The sequence below is a fragment of the Xenopus tropicalis genome, chromosome 5 (assembly GCF_000004195.4).
Source record: "Xenopus tropicalis strain Nigerian chromosome 5, UCB_Xtro_10.0, whole genome shotgun sequence".
NCBI classification, from domain to species: Eukaryota; Metazoa; Chordata; class Amphibia; order Anura; family Pipidae; genus Xenopus; species Xenopus tropicalis.
This window is the reverse complement of record NC_030681.2, coordinates 81,672,569-81,693,392: the sequence shown is the minus strand read 5'-3', so window position 1 is coordinate 81,693,392 and position 20,824 is coordinate 81,672,569.

Here is a 20,824-nt window from a genome sequence, read left to right as displayed (position 1 = left end):
GTTTTGTAAAAAAAAATTAAATATATCAGCTGATAAATATATCAGCCTAGACAGCAATTACGTTTTAACGTTACAGTACATACATATTATTTTGCAACAATATTAGATATAAACATGCATGCCTACACATAGATATACTCCTTAAATGATCTGATTTGGTACGACGTACAACATATGAATATTTCAGAAATAATCTGTTTGTCAGCATTGCACAGTGACATGGAAATGTAATGGAAAATGTCATTAATAGAAAAGATATGTGCAATACAAAAATGTTTACTTTTATTGCGAAATTTTCTTTGCACATATTTAAGATCAGTTTTGCTCATGAAAGTTTTTAGAAGAAAGAAAATAGATAGCCCACTTGTAGTGATGGGCGAAATGTTTCGCCAGGCATGGATTCACGGAAAAATTCGCCGTGCATCCAAAAATTGTCGTGGGCGTCAAAAGAATAGCTGCGCGACAAAAGTATAGCCGCGGGCGACAAAATAATAGCTGCGGGCGACAAATTTTTTTTTGACGTGCAAATTTTTCAGCGAAGCGAAACGGGACAGATTCACTCATCACTACCCACTTGTTAATCCTTATAAACCTCCTGCTCCATATACTTTTCAAATAGGCACTGGATCATGTACATGACCCATCATTCCACCATTTCACCTACCATACCCTTTTGTCTCAATATATTTTAAGTCTGAGGTGGTCTCCTCACCCCTAAACATGTCCCTGTCCGAACATTTTAAACGTGTTACTGGCATAAAATTTGAAATAAGCATGTATGTTTTAAAAACCAATAACATTTCTCATTTTCAATATTTGATATGTTGTCTTTGTATTTAAATATAGAATCTAAATGATTAGCATTCTGTTTTTATTCTGTCCCAACTTTTTTGGAAAAGGGGCTGTTAGTCAAAAGAACACAAAAATATTTTAGGACAGACTTCTGTGACATCTTCAGAATCCTCCTGTACTGGTACAAAATTACTGTCTTTTATTGAAAATGCTGTATTCCTGTCAGATAACTGGCAGAAATATGGTACTGGTGCAAAGGGGTTTACTAAATGTGTCACAGCCCTGCATTGGTCTTGGCATTGGTGCTCTTTCCTTGTACTTTTTAAGTTTAATCCCCACTCGAAGGTTAAGCCTTTTGGTCAAGGAACTTAGGTCATATACAGTGGCTTGCAAAAGAATTCGTCCCCCTTGAACTTTTCCACATTTTGTCGCATTACAGCCACAAACATGAATTCATTTTATTGGAATTCCACGTGAAAGACAAATACAAAGTGGTGTACACGTGAGAAGTGGAACGAAAATCATACATGATTCCAAACATTTTTTACAAATAAATAACTGCAAAGTGGGGTGTGTGTAATTATTCAGCCCCCTTTGGTCTGAGTGCAGTCAGTTGCCCATATACATTGCCTGATGAGTGCTAATGACTAAATAGAGTGCACCTGTGTGTAATCTAATGTCAGTACAAATACAGCTGCTCTGTGACGGCCTCAGAGGTTGTCTAAGAGAATATTGGGAGCAACAACACCATGAAGTCCAAAGAACACACCAGACAGGTCAGGGATAAAGTTATTGAGAAATTTAAAGCAGGCTTAGGCTACAAAAAGATTTCCAAAGCCTTGAACAACCCACGGAGCACTGTTCCACCGATCATTCAGAAATGGAAGGAGTATGGCACAACTGTAAACCTACCAAGACAAGGCCGTCCACCTAAACTCACAGGTCGAACAAGGAAAACGCTGATCAGAAATGCAGCCAAGAGGCCCATGGTGACTCTGGACGAGCTGCAGAGATCTACAGCTCAGGTGGGGGAATCTGTCCATAGGACAACTATTAGTCGTGCACTGCACAAAGTTGGCCTTTATGGAAGAGTGGCAAGAAGAAAGCCATTGTTAACAGAAAACCATAAGAAGTCCCATTTGCAGTTTGCCACAAGCCATGTGGGGGACACAGCAAACATGTGGAAGTAGGTGCTCTGGTCAGATGAGACCAAAATGGAACTTTTTGGCCAAAATGCAAAACGCTATGTGTGGCGGAAAACTAACACTGCACATCACTCTGAACACACCATCCCCACGGTCAAATATGGTGGTGGCAGCATCATGCTCTGGGGGTGCTTCTCTTCAGCAGGGACGGAGAAGCTGGTCAGAGTTGATGGGAAGATGGATGGAGCCAAATACAGGGCAATCTTGGAAGAAAACCTCTTGGAGTCTGCAAAAGACTTGAGACTGGGGCAGAGGTTCACCTTCCAGCAGGACAACAACCCTAAACATAAAGACAGGGCAACAATGGAATGGTTTAAAACAAAACATATCCATGTGTTAGAATGGCCCAGTCAAAGTCCAGATCTAAATCCAATCGAGAATCTGTGGCAAGATCTGAAAACTGCTGTTCACAAACGCTGTCCATCTAATCTGACTGAGCTGGAGCTGTTTTGCAAAGAAGAATTTGGTAAGGATTTCAGTCTGTAGATGTGCAAAGCTGGTAGAGACATACCCTAAAAGACTGGCAGCTGTAATTGCAGCAAAAGGTGGTTCTACAAAGTATTGACTCAGGGGGCTGAATAATTACGCACACCCCACTTTGCAGTTATTTATTTGTAAAAAATGTTTGGAATCATGTATGATTTTCGTTCCACTTCTCACATGTACACCACTTTGTATTGGTCTTTCACGTGGAATTCCAATAAAATTGATTCATGTTTGTGGCTGTAATGTGACAAAATGTGGAAAAGTTCAAGGGGGCCAAATACTTTTGCAAGCCACTGTAAGTATAGATATGAGAATATATCAGTGCATCAGTCATTAGATCATAATTTCAAACATATCTAGTACAGGAATTAAATTTCCACCCCATAGCTACCGCTAACTGCCCTGGGTTTTCAAGTGTATCCAGGGTAACATATAGACATTTTCCTCAAATCTAACCTTTCTTCAGATTTCAAGCCCCCACAGCCCCACAGTTTAGTAACCACTGCTTCAGACTCCAGTAGGCTACTGATTAAATATACTTTCCGGCCCTGCATCCTTGAATAAGTTGGCAGATAACAATAGGCCTTTAAAACTGCTTAAAAATGGAAAAATAAATTAAGGGAGCCTTTAGTTTCCATTAGATGTAAAGCATTACACATTGGGTGTAAAGCTATACATTTAATAAAATCTAAGTCACTTATTTCTTTAAAATGTTAGCTCTATTTGAGACCTTTTTTTCTATTGTACTACTAGTGTATGAACAAAAAATTAAAAAAGGAAAGTTAAGTACAATCCTGTGACAATAAAAGCTGTTATTGTGCTAATATTACTTTGTTGAGAATTTTTAGATATTTTAATTAAAAGAATAAACTGAGGGACCAGAAATACCCCAAAGCATTCATATTTAATGAACAAAATTGATTGTTTCAAGGGCATTTCTTTTCCTTTGATGTTAGCTGCTTAAAGTCCTCCACAAATCTGAATCTTAAACAGGAATGATTACAGCATTATAGTAATCCTAACAGCCAATACTAAAGGATTTTGAGAAGCGACAGAGATCAATAGTTGACTGAAAGAATATCTCTTTTGAGTTGGCTGAGTTATCTCTTCTCTCCTAGAAACAAGCAGAGATTTAGAATAGAACTGAATTTAAAGAATGCATTTTCCTCCCTAAGAACAAGGCAAGTTTGCTGTCATAAAAGAGATATATTTTTTATGGATTTAAGGAAACTAATGGCAACCAAAGACAATATATAATGCTAAACAGAATATTTAAATGTGTAACCAGCAACCAAGAACTCACTAAGGGAGTGACTGTTTTTTCCACTGAGCTAAAACTATTTGTACAAGGATTTTAGGTAATACTGTCATAATAATTGTATTTTAGTGGCTTTCAGTGCTTTCAAATCCAAAATCTGGGCTACATTCCAAATGTAAGATAAAGCTCAAGTTTACTAGCAACGGGAAGAACTCAGTTGAAAAGACAGAAATAGCCAAAGGACAACACTACAGTAACTGCAGACTGCTCATGTATCTTTTTATGGCTTTAAAATCATCACCTATGTTTTTCACAATGCATGTATTTGTCACCTTTAATGCTGTCGTTCATTATGTGCTCATGTTAATATACTGTGGGAAACTAAACATTATACTAAATATAATAAGATTTTATTATTTAACAAGAATTATGCCTGTAGTATGTAAAGGAATACAAAAGAAATAACATTCTAAAAAAAACAAATGCTTATTTTATATATTTTATTTACATATTTTCAACAGAGAACTTTATTTCTATTTGAGGTCATTAGGGATGCAACTTAGCCAAGACCTCACAAACACAATTGCGGACTTCCACAAGTCTGGTTCTTTATTAGGAACAATTAAAGAAAATCCCACAAGCACCTGTATGAACAATTAATTGCAAATTAAGTCCAAGGGATAAAGAAACTTTGTTCCAAAAGGTCCCCAGAACAGCAACAGTGGAAGTCCTTCATCACCATGGCCTGAAATTCTGTTGGGCAAGGAAGAAACCTCTACTCCTTGTTTAAAAAAAAACAAACAAACTGCAGTTTGCAGTCACTTGGACGAAGACCTTGCCTTTTGGAGGAGGGTTCTCTGCTGAGATGAAATAATGATGGAACAGCTTGGTCATAACTATCATTGCTATGTATGTAGGAAGAAGAGTGAGACCTTTAAAGTGGACCTGTCACCCAGACATAAAAAGCTGTATAATAAAAGTCATTTTCAAATTAAACATGAAACCCAAAATATTTTTTTTATTACCACATCCATATCCATTATAAAAGCATTTTAAAATCCCAGCTGTCAATCATATAATGCCTGCCCCGCCTCTATGCCTTAGGCATAGAGGTGGGGCAGACAGTTACTTTCACTTTCAATTCAGAACTTCTTAGATGTTGCTGCTCTCCTCACATTCCCTCTCCCTCCTCACCATCTAATTGTGTAACCAGTGCATGGACATAGGCATCAGGTCCCCCCATACTGGCACAGAAACAAGATTTTGGCGTGATGCAATGCCTGCTTTGATAACAGTGTCCACAAAATGGCCCCTACCTGCTTGCTGCAATTGTGAATTCCAAGGCTGAAGAAAATAAGATTAAAATAATTTATATAGTGTAAGTAAAGTTTATTTTGCTTGCCAAACACAATAGAAAACAATTTGAAATTATATCTTAAGGTGACAGGTCCGCTTTAAGAAGAGCCTCATACCATCTCTGCATTTGGTAATGGCAGACTCATGTTGTAGTGGTGTTTTGCTAGAAAAAGGACTAGTGCACCTCAGAGAATAGATGTAATCTTAAGAAAGGAAGCTTGAATGGACATTCTAACACCTCAAAACATCAACCAGAAACTTAGAACTTGTTTCAAACTTTGTCTTCCAGCATAACAAGAATCCAAAGTTTTAACAAACTGGTTTAAACACAGCAAAGCTAAATTATTGGAATAGCCATCGCAAAGCCCAGACTTAAATCCCAATGAAAATGTATGGACTGAACTGAAAATGCATGTTACAGAAGGGAAACCCACAAATCTAACCCACAGGAAATTAGATATGGTAAATAAAAGCTGAAATAAATTGGAGTCTAGCTAGTAATTTAAACTAGTACTAGCTAGTTGGTACTAACTAGTACTTTAAAATGGCCTCATACAGAAACAAAGTAGATACTCAATTAAATATAACATTGGCAATGGATGGTTACATAATAAGAGTGAAGCTGTAAAAAACAGTTTGAACATCTGTAAACTTTAGGACCCAACTGTATAAATAAAAGTGGGTATTTTGTCTAACATACCCATATAAATGTGTTGCTTTTATTAAGAGATTTATGATTAAAAGGTTTCTTTATTTTTAACAAAACTATGTATATTCTGAACAGAGATCTACAGGAAAAAAATAATTGCTTTATAAAGCTCTTCGGTAGACTTGGGGAAGACAATTTAGAAAATAACTTTTCTGACCTGCATCGTTCCTTTAGACATAAGTGTTCTTTGTGCAGTCTCCCATGGAGATGATGAGATTATCCGGAGATTCCATTATCTGCACATTATGCTGCAGTTAGAACAGAAATTTGATACGAATACTGATAATTTGTCTTTTAAAAAAGCATAATAGGGGGCCTAAGCTGCAAGTCTACTTCCACTATGTTGTAATAACATAGTTTTTGAAAAGTTAACAGTAAAAAAGAGATGCAAACAGGAAAGGAATCCTATACACTGCTAAACAGAGCATGTATACGTGACAGCCAATTGACCATGCATTCCAGGTAAGGGCCATCTATAGCACTTAAAGCATTTGTTTTCTAACTACAGCTCAAGGCCTGCTCTGACAACTGAAGGTCTCACTTTTCCCCTCTCAGGCTGAAATAAAAAAATTTTAGGTTCCTCTTCCTGTGCACCAAAACAATCTGCTATTTGAGACCATTTCATAAACAAGCAGTGGAGCAATAAAGCATTCTACAAAACAAAAGTCAAAGGTGCAGTGACCTGACAGACAAGCAACAAGACTTGTACAATCCAGAAGGATTCTAATTATTTTGAATATAGTTTTCCACAAAAAAGACTAAAAAGAAAACACTTCTGAAGCATCAAATAAACCTCACTTTTTTTTACACAAATTCATCACTGAAATGAATAAAACACGAGGCCATTGTTGGTTTGGACACTAATGTTTTTTTTTAAAGTTTTTTATGTACTGACATTTGCTCTTTCCAAACTGTTTCTTTTCAACTGTTCATACTTCAGTCCCTAAAGGTGCAATAGTAATTTGTGGATAGTAAAGAGTCTGCATACTATATCTCTCTAGGAGATTCTGATGTTTCTCGTCTGACTATAAAAGATGAAATTCCAAATGAATCAAATAACTTACTTTCTATTTGACAAGTCTGACAACTTGAAAATTAGTTGGGATAATGCAATCAAGTACAGCTGTTGTTACATATTACAAGCTGCCTACATTGATCTCAGGAGAAAGCAAGTGTTCTGTGCTATAGGGGGTATGACCCTAACTACACTTCTCATCAAACCACATGTTTTCCCAATATTTCTGCCTAATAGCCTTGAATTCACCAGATGCAGATGTTACAGACAGCCACAGAGGTGCGCTTGCTATTAGCAGATGACCTCTTATAGAGTAAGGAAAAACAAGATTAATATACACATGCTTTGCCTCTTAACCATCAATACAACATTTCACTGGGTTGTCATTTCCATATTTAACAGAAATGTGTCCATCTGGATTCATCATCATTTTAACAAGGGGTTGCTACACATTTAACAGGCACAGCAGCAAAGCAGAAAACAAAATAACATCTTAATCCCTTCCTAGCAACACTGGTTTTTACTGCTCTGAACATAAATTTTTTCAGTGAAAGTAAATCTCTGCCTCGGTACTTATCATCTAACATGGGAACCTATGGTAGAGAACAAAAGCTTAAATGACCCAAAAATGGTTTGACAAAAAAGAATGTTGTATGTGTACCCTTAGGTGGAGCAGCTGAAAGTGGGCTTTGTTCTACATGCTTTGGGATTATAAAAATTGAGCAAGTGTAACAGAGACCATCAACTTTAACCATTCTCAGCAATTGGAAAACAATTCAACATAGATCAATGCAACTAGAACAGCACAGCCTATTGCATTTAGTATTTTTTTTTTACTAGCAAACACTGCTTTAACTTGCTTTTTTAATATATCAAACCTTCTTAAGAGAGTAAAGCACAAAGTGTAAAATGTGATTTGAACTGATCTGTAAAATGTGATCAATCCTAATCAATGCTTTATTAGTGTTACACATGCAAGAACCACTTACTGAAAAAGTATTGCAAATTTGCACTTTGCACAGTACACTACATTTGTAAATGACTCTACAGGTGAATATAAAATAAAATTTAATATACAAACTGCACATAACACAGTTATGCACTTAACCCTCCCTAGATCTTGAAAAACCTAGTAAGGATCTTTTATGCTTTTGTCCCTAATCCCATCACATATAAAGTATCTGGAAGATGAGTCATGAGTTTAGGGCTAAATGACCAACTGTGGGGGGGATTTATTAATGGTCGAGTTTTTTTCTCAATTTGAGTTTTCTAGCACCTAAAAAACGTGAATTCAAGTTACTGTATGCTTAGAAAACTTGAATTCTGGTATTTATTAGGTGCAAAAATCCCGAAAAATCAAATGTAAAAATTTGCCATGTAAAAGCTTGTGTGTTTCTATAGAAGTCAATAGTAGCTGTCAAGTCAAGTCATAGGTCAAGTCATATTCTCTAACTCCAATTTTTCAAGTTTTTAGAGCACGTAAACTTGAAAAATTTAAGATATGTTTTTTATTCAAACACATTTTCCTTATTAATAAATGAGCAACCATTCGATATATTATTTATTCACAAACTCAAATTCACAAACTCGAAAATTGATAAGTAAGCCCTTAGGTCATCCTTCCTTGACTGACAACCACTGGCTGCAGTATTCAATGCTGAGTTTCTCAGCTGACATGGCTGTCTGTTTTCAGTACCCTGAAAGCCACTGAGGTACACCCCTGGGCACATGAAAATTTTGTTGTTGCACTTAGTGGTCACCGGACCCTGCCTTAAGGATTGTAATAAAATAAAATTAGAGTAGGTGTCCATTGTACAAGGTATGGAGGGTAACAACATGGGTCCATTATTTCACAATCCTTTACCCCTATTTATCATTGCTAGTAAGGGGTCCATTGTGTGGTTTTGAACTGACTCATCAGTATATATAGTGAATTATAATAACCATTGTAAGAAAGGTCTGTATAACTAAGCAGCATAACCTTAAACTAGTCATAGAGCCACACATCTATATTGTAATTTCTAAATTGCAAAACAGACTTTGTTTTATTTGTATTAATAATAAAATGTATACATTTAAACTTGTTGGGATCCTTGACCCAAATAAATGAAGTGAAATGTATGCATTTGCTTTGCTTTTAATCCCCTCCTTTATTTTTCATTAATTTATACAGAAATCAAAATCTCATGAAATACATTTTTTTTAGTTATCAGAACCGCTAACAGATAGGTATGTAGCATGCCCTTACATTAATCAACTAGTACTATGACAATAAGAAAGACATATATTAAGAGCAATAATTTATTTCTGTTACCAGAACGAAAATAGTTTTCGTATCTTAAATGCAATCATTGCTTACTCCTGACTGTTTTCTAAAATAAACAAGGTTTCATCCTAAAAGTTTTTAGGAGATTACAAAGCCAGGTGGATATGATATTATGATAGTGGATGATAATAGGAACATAAACAAGAAATAATGATGTTTTTCCCTTTGCCTAATGATGTTTTTCCCTTTGCCTTAAAACTGTGGAAAAAAACTTGATTTAATATTTATATCATAAGAGCAGATACAGATTTTAGTTGTCCAGTGTTTAAAAAAACTGTTTCCAGTTCCAGTAGGAAAGACAAAGAACAAGCAGCGAGAGTTAAATAGAGCTGGTAGAATATTCATTGGCAAATTATTTTGCATCCATTGGGCCTCTAGCCTGAGGAGAGGCACAAAAGTTTTATTGATTAATAATAATAAAAAAAGAACATTTCAGGACTACAGCTAAATATACTTTGACCTTGGATAATATAATGCAGTATGTTATGCTCTGTAGTCCACCAACATTTGGACAACACATGGTTGAGAAACACTGTTTACATCCCTTTTCAATGCAGCAAAGGGAAGACTAGTTTTGTGTTGCTCCACCAAAGCACACATGTGAATTGATGTATAACTGTAGCATTTATGGGCTTTAGTTGTTCAAGAGTCAAGTCATCCGACTGCTGCAAATTAAAATGTAAAGCACCTTAATTATCAGAGGAAAAACTCTTAACAACAAAGATTATGAATTGAAAATGTAATTTCCCTGTTGCACCTTCTCCATTGTACTGAGACTGTATGCCTCATAGTATCCATTATAGAAATTGTTATTCAGTATTACAAAATTTTCCATCTACAACAATGTTACAAATCTATCCATTATTACCTTGCAAAATATAGAACGTTATTTCCACTGGAATTGCCCAAGTCACGAAAACACAGCCATCTTATGTTTTTTTTACAATTTATGTTTCAAACATATTTCATTATATTTAGAGAATGACATTTATCATTATCCCATATTTTCCTGTTTATGACTTTATTTTACCTTCAGAAGAATACTATCTTGGATTTTTTTTCTCTTCTCTGACAAATTGGAGTTTACTATATATTTCTCTTGAGGATAAAAATCAATATAACATGAAATAGCTATTTCTCTACTAGGCAAAATATTTTTAATCGGCTTTCTAATCTGTCCTATCTTTCATTAAAGGAAATTTACTGCATTTCATATATTGGAGGTATCACAGTAATACATTTCAGTTGCACAATAAATTGTTCTATCATAAAATTGCCAGACCTATATGTGGTATATTTATTTATTTTAAATAAAGACTCGTTTATTAAAGAGGCACAAAAGTGGTATTCTTCTCTTCTAATTCTTCTGGCTTGTGGCCAAATATTGTCTTCTAAATTGTAGGGTACAAATATCTTTTATTTGTGTACTTGTATTTCTGACATAAGTTTTTTGCATTACATTTTTTTACAATACTTGCTATCTAATGATTCATTACAGACCTGGTTGTTGACTACAACAGACTGGGAACCTTAGACTAGGTAAAGTCATCTTGTGTCTTATTGTTGTGTTAAGGGGCCCAATACCTAGTTGCCTTGTGCTCTATTACACTAAAAGAGCTGAACTTCCAGTTTGACATTTTGAAGTCTGGCTCTTGGCAACAGGGATAACTCCCTGTGGGTGGCTTTTTGTCATCCTCCTGGGAGAACAGAGGCTTAGAAAAGTTTCCAGCAGAAACACCACTGATCACTGGTCAAAATAACAAAAGCTAAACTTAAGGGAATGCAGCAGTATTGTGCAAAGTAAACATGTATATTATATTTGGTGGCTTTAGTCCCCATTCTACTCAGAATGTTACCAATGGGGGAACTACATATTGCAACATTAGGGTGCAGATTTACTAATCCACTAATCCGAATCCCGTAAGGGAAAAAATCGTATTGGAAAAGAAAATTTTGCGTCTTTTTCATCTCCACCGCGACTTTATTCTATTTTGCGCAACTAATTCGTCGTCGCCACGATTTTTTCGTATTGAGCGATAGTAAACGGCGGAAAAACCAGTCCGATTTTTTCGTAACAGCACCAAAAAAGTCGAAAATATACGAAAAAGTTGCAATGGCGACGAAAAAAACGCAAAAATACAGATCATTACGAAAAAACGCATTCAGACGCCTTCGGGCCATTCGTGGATTATTAAATCTCCCCTTAGGAATACATTATCTTATCTGTGCATTAAGCACATACAATTTTTGATGTAGTTGCTCTCTAAAAACCCGTACATTCCACAACCAAATGAAATAATCATTATAAGTGATTATGTCTGATACCCAGTTAATTCTGCCAAAAATTAAAATAAAAAAATTTTAGGTTATAAATAAAAGCTATGTCTTAAAGTTTAGGGGTGCCTCTTTAATTTTTGTCTATCTCTTTACAAATGAATTATTCTGTTTATATTCTGCATGTACCCTGAAGTAGGGCTGTCTGTTTTCTGATGAAATAAAAAAACAAGACTGAGATAAATGTTATACAAATATATTACAAATTATTATATAATCATCTTAAAATATTAGCTAGATATTATAGGTATCCCATTTATGCCACTCTCATTCTGTGTTTTTACCTGATTGCAAATATCCAAGTTTACTTAATTACATATATAACATTCAGTTCACTGGATGTCAGGTCTTCTGCTTGCCCATGGAGGCCCAGTCCATCAATGGATATTGTATACCGTGGCACAGTGACTGGACAAACCGTAAGGAAGGTATATTTTTCTAGAATGCTGATGAGGAGAATAACAGGCGCTGGGGGAGCCAACAAAGGTTCTGGAATTAATGAATCACCACCTGGGAAAACAGGGAGTGGCTGTAAGTGGTGAGCACTGTCTAGGAAGATGGAAACAGTAAGTGAGGTTTGCTTTGCTCCTAGAAAACTTCTAAATAAATATCAATATTGTTCTAGATTAAATAGCGTTTAGAGTAGCTGAGGCTGTATCGAAAGCAGTTTGTATAGGGATACTGTCTGCTAACTGCTAACTAATAATATATTTTCCTAATGCTTGTGAGAATGAGAATTTATCATAAAAAGGTATTCAGGCAAGAATTTTTTTCTATTTAAAAAAAAACAAAACAATTTTTATTAAAATGTACATGTTCCTGAAAGAGCCTTACACTTTTTGTACCTCACAGCATTTAATCATAGACTATTATAATAATAATAGCCTATGATTAAGTGCTGTAAGGCACAAAATGTGTAAGGCTCTTTCTTGGACATGTACATTTCAACAAAAATAGAATTTTTATCTTTATTGAACCCATCAACATTGGAGAAATTGGAGTTTTTTTTTTGCATATACGGGGTTTCATCTTTTCCTCCTTTCCATTTTTTACTTGCCTTTTCAGCATGTGTGTGTATATGTTGACTGAACAATTAATGAGAAAGATTACCTGTAAGAGACTAAAACTTTAGATTTGTTATGATTTGAGCATAATAATAATATTAGTTCATTATTAATAAATGCATGTGAGAACTAAACCATTTTTTATAAAAGTGCTGTTTTAGTTAACTTAATACACATACACACACACACACACACACACCATTAAATACATATTCTGTTTCTTTTAACGTCACAAATATCTGGGCACTGTAGAAAGGGTATCACATGCTCATTCTAGTGATCACACATTAGTATGGATGCACTGGCTCTGTGTTTTTTTTTTTAGTTCTTGCTGCAAACTATTTTTGTACTATTCCTCCTGTTACCATATGTTGTACTGTATATTGTGCATCTTGGATCCTGTCTATTTACATTTGTGATTTAAAGTTATAGCTGAAAACCAGTGGTTCTTAAATCAATTATATATAGCACATGTGTTTGGGCTTTTTCTTTTGATGCATGCAAAACAAAACACGCATGTAACCTCAAGGGAAATTTGCTTCCTTGCATGCAAAACAGATTGCATAGCAAGTGAAAATCCTTCTGTTATAAAATTTGTACAGTTTGGAAGCTAGTTTATTCTATGCATTGCAATGGTGCAAACATGAATTTCTGTTAGGGATGACCCCCTATTACTATTGCACTTACTGTGTATCAATATGGATCTAAATTCACCTTGGGAAGAGGTTCCATTACCAGTTATTGCTATAAACTTAAAGTGATACTGACACTAAAAAACAACTCTTCAAAATATGAATGTACATAAAAAGTTGCCTATAGGTCATGTTGATTGTTTTCCGCTGGTAGGTTTGTTTTTTATAAGTAATTGTAACTCTAAGTTCCTAAAACTGTTTTGCCAGCCTGACTGTCCCTTCCCAACCTGTCAGTTATAGCTTCTAATTCTAACAGACTCCTGCTGCAAAAACACGGAAGCCCCCCTCATAGAGGAACATAGGGGATCAGATAGGGAATGTAAAAGCATTGGGCAAATATTTTTTGGCAAAATTATTTAGGTCATGCAAAGACAAAGTTATGATAGATGTAAAAAAGGGTTTAATTTCTGGTGTCAGTATCTCTTTAAGGGCAAATTTACTGGATTCTGAGCACCTCAAATGTTAGTAAAATGCTTACATTTTGGTAAAAAAAAATGCCAAGCCTTAATAAATCAGACCCTTTCTTTTGTATACAGTTACTATGTATTAATAATTAACTTTTTATTGCAGACTTACCTTCTACACCACTTTTTCTGTTTGACCCAGTATTAGTGATTTTGTAGGAAACTTTGCAGTAGGATAAATTGCAGTGGGATAAAAAAAATGGCACCTTTGGAGATTTTTTCACACACAGCAATTTAATGTCTGTGACAAAATAATTATTTGTATCATTGTTTCTTTCCACCCTGTACCAAGGTGTATCATTAAGTTGATGATAGAAAAGGGCGGAAAGCATTAAATATATACAAAACACCTTCTGAGGCAAAAGCAACAGGACAACATTTGCCCAGTAATCTCTGCATGTTAAATAACAATATTATGACTGACATAGCTATAATACGAGGAATCATCTTTTTCTGTAATTATATTCAAACTGAAATAGGATGCTCTGTAGACTACATTTATGGAGGGTTTATATCTCTTTAATATAACATCTAACACACTGACATCCATCTTGTTGTATTTCCTTTGTCTGTACTGGTGCCTAAAATGAAAATGTTTAGGTGCTAATGGGCTAATGTATTTTATTGCATTTGATATACAAAATAGCTCCAGAGTGCCCCAGTTGTATTCAGTATTAATAATCAAAAACACATGCAACGTGTATAACAAAATATATTATGTTTGTTTGTCATTATTATTGGCAAAAAGGGAAAAGATGCTTACCTGCTTCCAGATATACTGGATCTTTGTTGGATCCTTCCACTAACAAATTCAAAGCACCTATATGACACTCAACATGAAATGCAATTTTTTATAATATGACATTTAATTAAATACAAGAGGCAAATGATGAGTGCATTACTAGTTTGAGGCATGAAATATCAATAAGGAAAAGATAAGGAAGCTTTTCAATTCCTAGTACATTGCCTGTATAAAAATACAATACACTAGTTTCTAAAAATATAAATATTAAATAGAATTGTTGGATGTTGTTCTGATAACAATATCACTGCAGCTCTATAATTGCACTCCTTAAAGGACAAGGAAAGGCTAAGTCACTTGTGGGTGCCAAAATGTTAGGCACCCCCAAGTGACTTTAATCGCTTACCTTTTACCCCGGGCTGGTGCCCCTGTTAGGACAAAACAGCACCAGCCCGGGGTACCTGCGAGCGAGAACTTCCTCCTTCCTGCTTCGTTTTGCCGGGACCCCACGACAGGCACATGCGCAGTAGAGTGTTAAAGTTCGGCTTTTTCACTCTACTGTGCATGCGCGCACTAGCGAAGGAGGAAGTGCTCGTAGCTACCCCGGGCTGGTGCTGTTCTCTCCGAACAGGGGCACCAGCCCAGGGTAAAAGGTAAGCTATTAAAGTCACTTGGGGGTGCCTAACATTTTGGCACCCCCAAGTGACTCTGCCTTTCCTTCTCCTTTAAATAAGCAGTAAACCCCCTTGTTCATCATGCGTTCAATGAATAGGAGTTGTGTTGAACATACCTATTGCCTATTGTTTTAATTATGAAAGCTAAATAGTGTAAATAGAGAAAGTAAAGCTATACTATATTTGGTCCTTGAGAGGTAGATAATCAGATTATCACTGCATATTGAACTCCTGCTAATATAAGTCACAACAAAGACTTAAGTAAGAGGGCTGTATATCAGTAGCCTTATAATCTACCTCACAAAGTCCAAACCTGGAGTAGCTTTAGTGTCCCTGTTTGCCCTGCTTAGTTAAAAAAAATAAAAAAACGCAGATTTGTTTATTAAAACAAAAACATATGCTCACCACAAGCCCTATTAAGGCCTTGTGTATACCTGTGTTTTATATATGCATGGGTTTGTTTTTTTTTTTGCAAATATTTGGATTATGTTTTCTGTCTACAGTATGATTATAAAATTCAGGAATGTATATATGTAGGAGGACTTAAAGTTAATAGCCTGTTTTATTGTTGTTGCTCAATATTATAAACTGCTGTAAACATCAGACAGTAATCCCATTTACCCTAACATTCTGTTGCATATATATTTTCATAGCTTTGGTTTGTATGACCATCTTAAAGGACAAAATTGCTTACCCCACCAGAGGTGCAAGCTAATAGAGTCCCACTCCGGTTGAGGGAAACAATAGGTTTTTATTAAAAAAAAAAATAGTTCCTGCCTGCCGGCGGAAGGCCACCTGCACCGGGAGGGAGCTTTCAGTGCAGGCTGCCATGTTATATAGCGCATATGTGCATAACAAGAGGGACTTCCTGCTTGCTCATTATGTGCATGCGTGTGACGTAGGAGCGGTGGATGCTACTCACCCACCTATGTCGCATAATTAGCAAGTTGTGGCACTTGTTTTTGTGCATGCAAGTGCCGTAACATGGCTGCACATACTGGAAGCTCCCCCTACTTTAATCCTGGCTGCCACCAGGTCAGTGGACAACTACTATGCAGCAGACCCTGCAACTACAGGACGGTCCTAGGGACAGGGAGCCTGGACCATATAGTCTTTCTAGCCACTTCTGCCACTCTAATTATGCTTGTTAGGGGAATTATACAGTGCTTCTTAAATATGCTGCTGCACCAGGTCTTAAAGCATTAGAATTCACAAAGGCAGGTAAGGGTTAATAATAATAATATGCAAGAATAGGACAGAGGTTAAAAGACTAGGTAAAATGAGTACAGGCAAGGGTACAAAAGATAGACACCATAGACATAGAGAAAACCAACCCACAGGTGAGGTAAGGGAAAGGCAGAGATAAGATAATAACCAGTTACAGACCAAAAGCCAAACCAAAATTAGGAGCAAGGAGAAGGAACTAGGATTCAAGAACAACATATCGGAAACACTGGAAACAGAAAACAGTTCTACAGACAGCTCCTATTCTTATATATTTAATATAGTACCTAACAATATAAAGCACAGTGGTAGAATAGTAAATGATAAGCAGATAAAAAAAGGAAAAAATATATAATAATATTGAATTATTGACTGCAGAATAGTGAGGCATGTTGTCAGTTTTATAATTAAATTTGTTGCAGCTTGGTTGAACTGTATGCGTTGAGTGTGAGATTTTGAGGCCTAATTATTTTCATTGTGTTGTGTGTAGGTATAGTTACAGGGGAAAAAATAATAGAGGCTTGAATAATACAATGTGTTCTTCATATTCTCAAAACTTATAAGCTTGTGTCACTCTCAAACTTTGTTTCAACTAGAAGTGACTTTTATTTTTGTCTCCTTTATGATGCCTTGAACCATTGTGGATTAAGCAGAATGTAACTTGTGTTACTATGATCTATGATTTGTATACAAAACATATACTGTATATAGAGTTAGCTTAGCTAGCTAGTAGATAAGGATTTTTTATCTTGCTTTTAAGGCTTTCTGATTGCATATTTTATTGTAAGCCTTTGAGTATCTAACATGAAGGTATTTACAGGCCCGTTTGATACTTGACACACCCATATTTTAGGCCTTTTGTGAATAATTAATCTATTTTTGTATATTTGACAGTACAGGTATAGAACCTGTTATCATGAATGTTAGAGACCTCGGGTTTTCCGTATAGGGGTTCTTTATGTCATTTGGATCTCCATTCCTTGTCTGCTTAAAAAAATCATTTAAACATCATTTAAACCCAATAGGATTGTTTTGCTTAAATAAGCTTAAATAAGGATTTATTATATCTAGTTGGGATCAAGTACAAGGCACTGTTTTATTATTACAGAGAAAAAGGAAATCATTTTTAAAAATTTGAATTATTTGCTTAAAGTGGAGTCTATGGGAGATGGGCTTCCCGTAATTCAGAGCTTTCTGGATAACGGGTTTCCAGATAATTGTCATGTTGCTGGTTTGATTAAACAAGATTTCCCAGTAGATAGTTAAGTACACTGCGGTATAAACATAGCGAAAAACCATGTGAGATTGCTGGAAGCTACAAAATCACTTGAGAGAAGGGGAACATCTAAAGCATTTTAATGTGTAAAATAAATCATAGACTGTTACAAACGGTATCTAAAATATACACAGTACTTCTCTTTTATATTAAAATTGGACCTAATTGTAAATGTGTAATGAAATGAAAGAAAGAAATCTCATTAAAACTGTCTGTTATCCGTGCAGATGCATATTAACAAGATCAGCAACTGATCTACAACAGCTGTACCATCAATCCTTTCCATCTCATACACAATCCTCTGTAACAATTGTTCCTATGTACATTAATGTTATCCCATATATTGAAGTATAACTACAAAACTGCACTCATGATTATAAGAAACTAAATTACAGTGCAACACGTTCTGTGTGTTTTGTGTTAATTACACTAGTAATCACCAATGTGTGCTGTGAAAAAAATGTAAAAGTCGTAACTTAAATGTAAGTTTCTAAAGCAGGGCCATCCAAGTGGCAGGCTAAATGGCAAATAATCTGATGTTATCAACATTTTTCTGACACAAAAATCCAGACACAAATGCATTTTGTTTTGTAACTATATTTTTAAACCCAAAGAAGAATCTTCACATAATAAATACATTTTATGCACAATTAACTTGAAATTGACTGCAGAAAGCTATTTACAATATAAATAATTATAAATGAGAACACTTTGCAAGATATTATTGACATAGCTTAGTCTGGTTTCCTACATTACATTCCAAAGGAAAACTTCAAGTTACAGATAATATGCTACAATGCCACTAGAAATATAGAAATATACATTGCAAGGCATGGTAGTTGAGACATTTGTGACTAAGTAACTGATCTGAGAAACATTTCAGTGTCACTTGAGGGTGCCAGTCACAAAAGCAAACATTGCAAAAAAATCCTCATTTGTTACTGTCAGACTATTCCCAATGTAAACATGCCTTTCATATTATTAGTGCAGTATAGAGCTTTTTGGGTTCCACTTTGTTTCTCAACATTCAGTTATTTTATATAGGCAGGTCCATCCTGTACCACATGGGTGTCAGTTGGCACCAACCAAAGCCCTAGGCATGTCTATGGTTTAATTTTGTCCTGTTAAAGGACCAGTAATACCAAAAATCTAACAATATTTGTTTAATAGAATGTACTTTTACTCTGCACTGGTTATAACAGTGTGCTTACATCAGAAACACTACAGTTCATATAAATACAATGTTGTGAAGTGAAGCCAATGTGTCGTAATTTTCATTTCTACTCAAGAAGATAAACTGGGGTCGTAGAATGTAATTAATGAAATATAAAATTAACACATCCCTCATGTTAAAGTGGATATTTGCTGCCAAGAAATAGCAAAGCAAAGACACAAATGCAAATGAAAAAAATATATTTATACTTTTTTTGTTGTTGTTCTTGTTTCACTTTATGGTGCTACTGGTCCTGAAAGAACAAAACTTGTATATTTCAAGATTACCCAACATAAAAGAAATACAGATTATTTTTTTTTCTAAAAACATTTTCTGAAGGTGCAGTCTTTAAAAATTCAAGTGGTATTTTTTCATAAAATGCTGATTCTGACATGTTCCTTCTTGTCATTAATAAGTGGGTAAAAAATCTTGGAAACTCCTTCCCAAATGACATTCACACATCCATAAAGCTGGAAGGACAATGTACTGAAATAAGTGTTGCAAAACATAAATTGTCTTTGTGAGATTTATCAGTCTTCAAATTTACAATGTTTAATAGATTCAACATTGGCATGACAATCAAAAGAGCAGGGGGGGACACAGTGGTGTAGAAGAAAGCTGAGTGTGTGGGAGGAAGTGGGGCATGTGGCCTGGAGACCATAGGTGATCCCCTAGTGCATATATGCAGTAGCTCCCATAATATATTTAGAGACTGATGAAAGAGTGACTGGGAAATTATGTTACATAAGTTCTGTTGTATACATGATGTGTACATTTTACTTAAATGGCCATACTTTAGGACCAAACGTCTCCTAATGTTCATCTCTAGTTTCATAATTAAGCTATTCCTGGTTGCATTATATACTGTAAATACATTTTCCAAATTACATGAAATAAAAAGATTTAAATGTGACTTTTCCTACTTACTTTTGTTTGGTTATTTTTTTAGCATTTTAGCAGTCAGTTATGATTACTTCTCAATACTGGGCAAATCTGCATTTAGGCAGAAACCCATGACCCCCAATCAAATGTTTACTTTCTTACCATCAGCTGATTTAAAGAAATCTAATCTATGATTCGCTACTAAAGGTTATTGCCCTGGAACCATTTTACCCAGTTCTGATAAATAACCCATTGTGTTTCTATTGAATTTGCTCTGTAGTCTAGATGTGGCTGTATGCAAGAAAGGGTTACAATCAAATCAGGGGGGAATGCATTTCTTTTTTAAATACAGCTTTGTAAATAATTTAATTGAAACATCTATCTTATACTATCACATTTAGCTTAAAAATGAACAAACAAGCTGGACGCCGGTTGCAATCTCAGTAAATGTAAGTGCATGTTGTGACATTCTCAAATATATACATATAAGTATGTTAATATTGAGATGATAGAACAATGTTCAGTCTTTTTCATTCTGTATTACAACATTTACAGCATTACCATTTATAGCATTTGCCTTGTAGTTTACAATTTTTGGTAAAGCTCATTTAGGGCAATGTAAAAGCAAATCAACAGTTTGCTCCAGATCTAAAAACATATAACAACCAATCAGATGCATGCATTCAAAAAGAAGACCCATACATTCTATCTGCTGATTGGTTACCCTGGATTCTATATTATTGGCACCGGAACCACTATTCAATGTTCTAATTTGATTTTGCTTATATTTTCCACTTTGGCTATATGTCACATGAATAAACAGGGGCTCCTTCCCACAAGAAGAAAAAATATATTATGACATTTTTAGATAGATACATAACAGTATCTACAATAGATCCATAATGAATTGGGTTAAGGATCAACTGAATTTTACTGATAAAGCAGGTACTTACAGGATAGTAGATTTAATCAGTATAGATATTGAATAAATCTAATGAAAATGTTTTTCAAAAATGTATCAATGCTATCAAGCCCATCACTGACTAGTCATTCTTTTGGCTCTAAGTTTTATCACGTTCTTTACAGAGAGACACCATGAATCTATGAGAGCT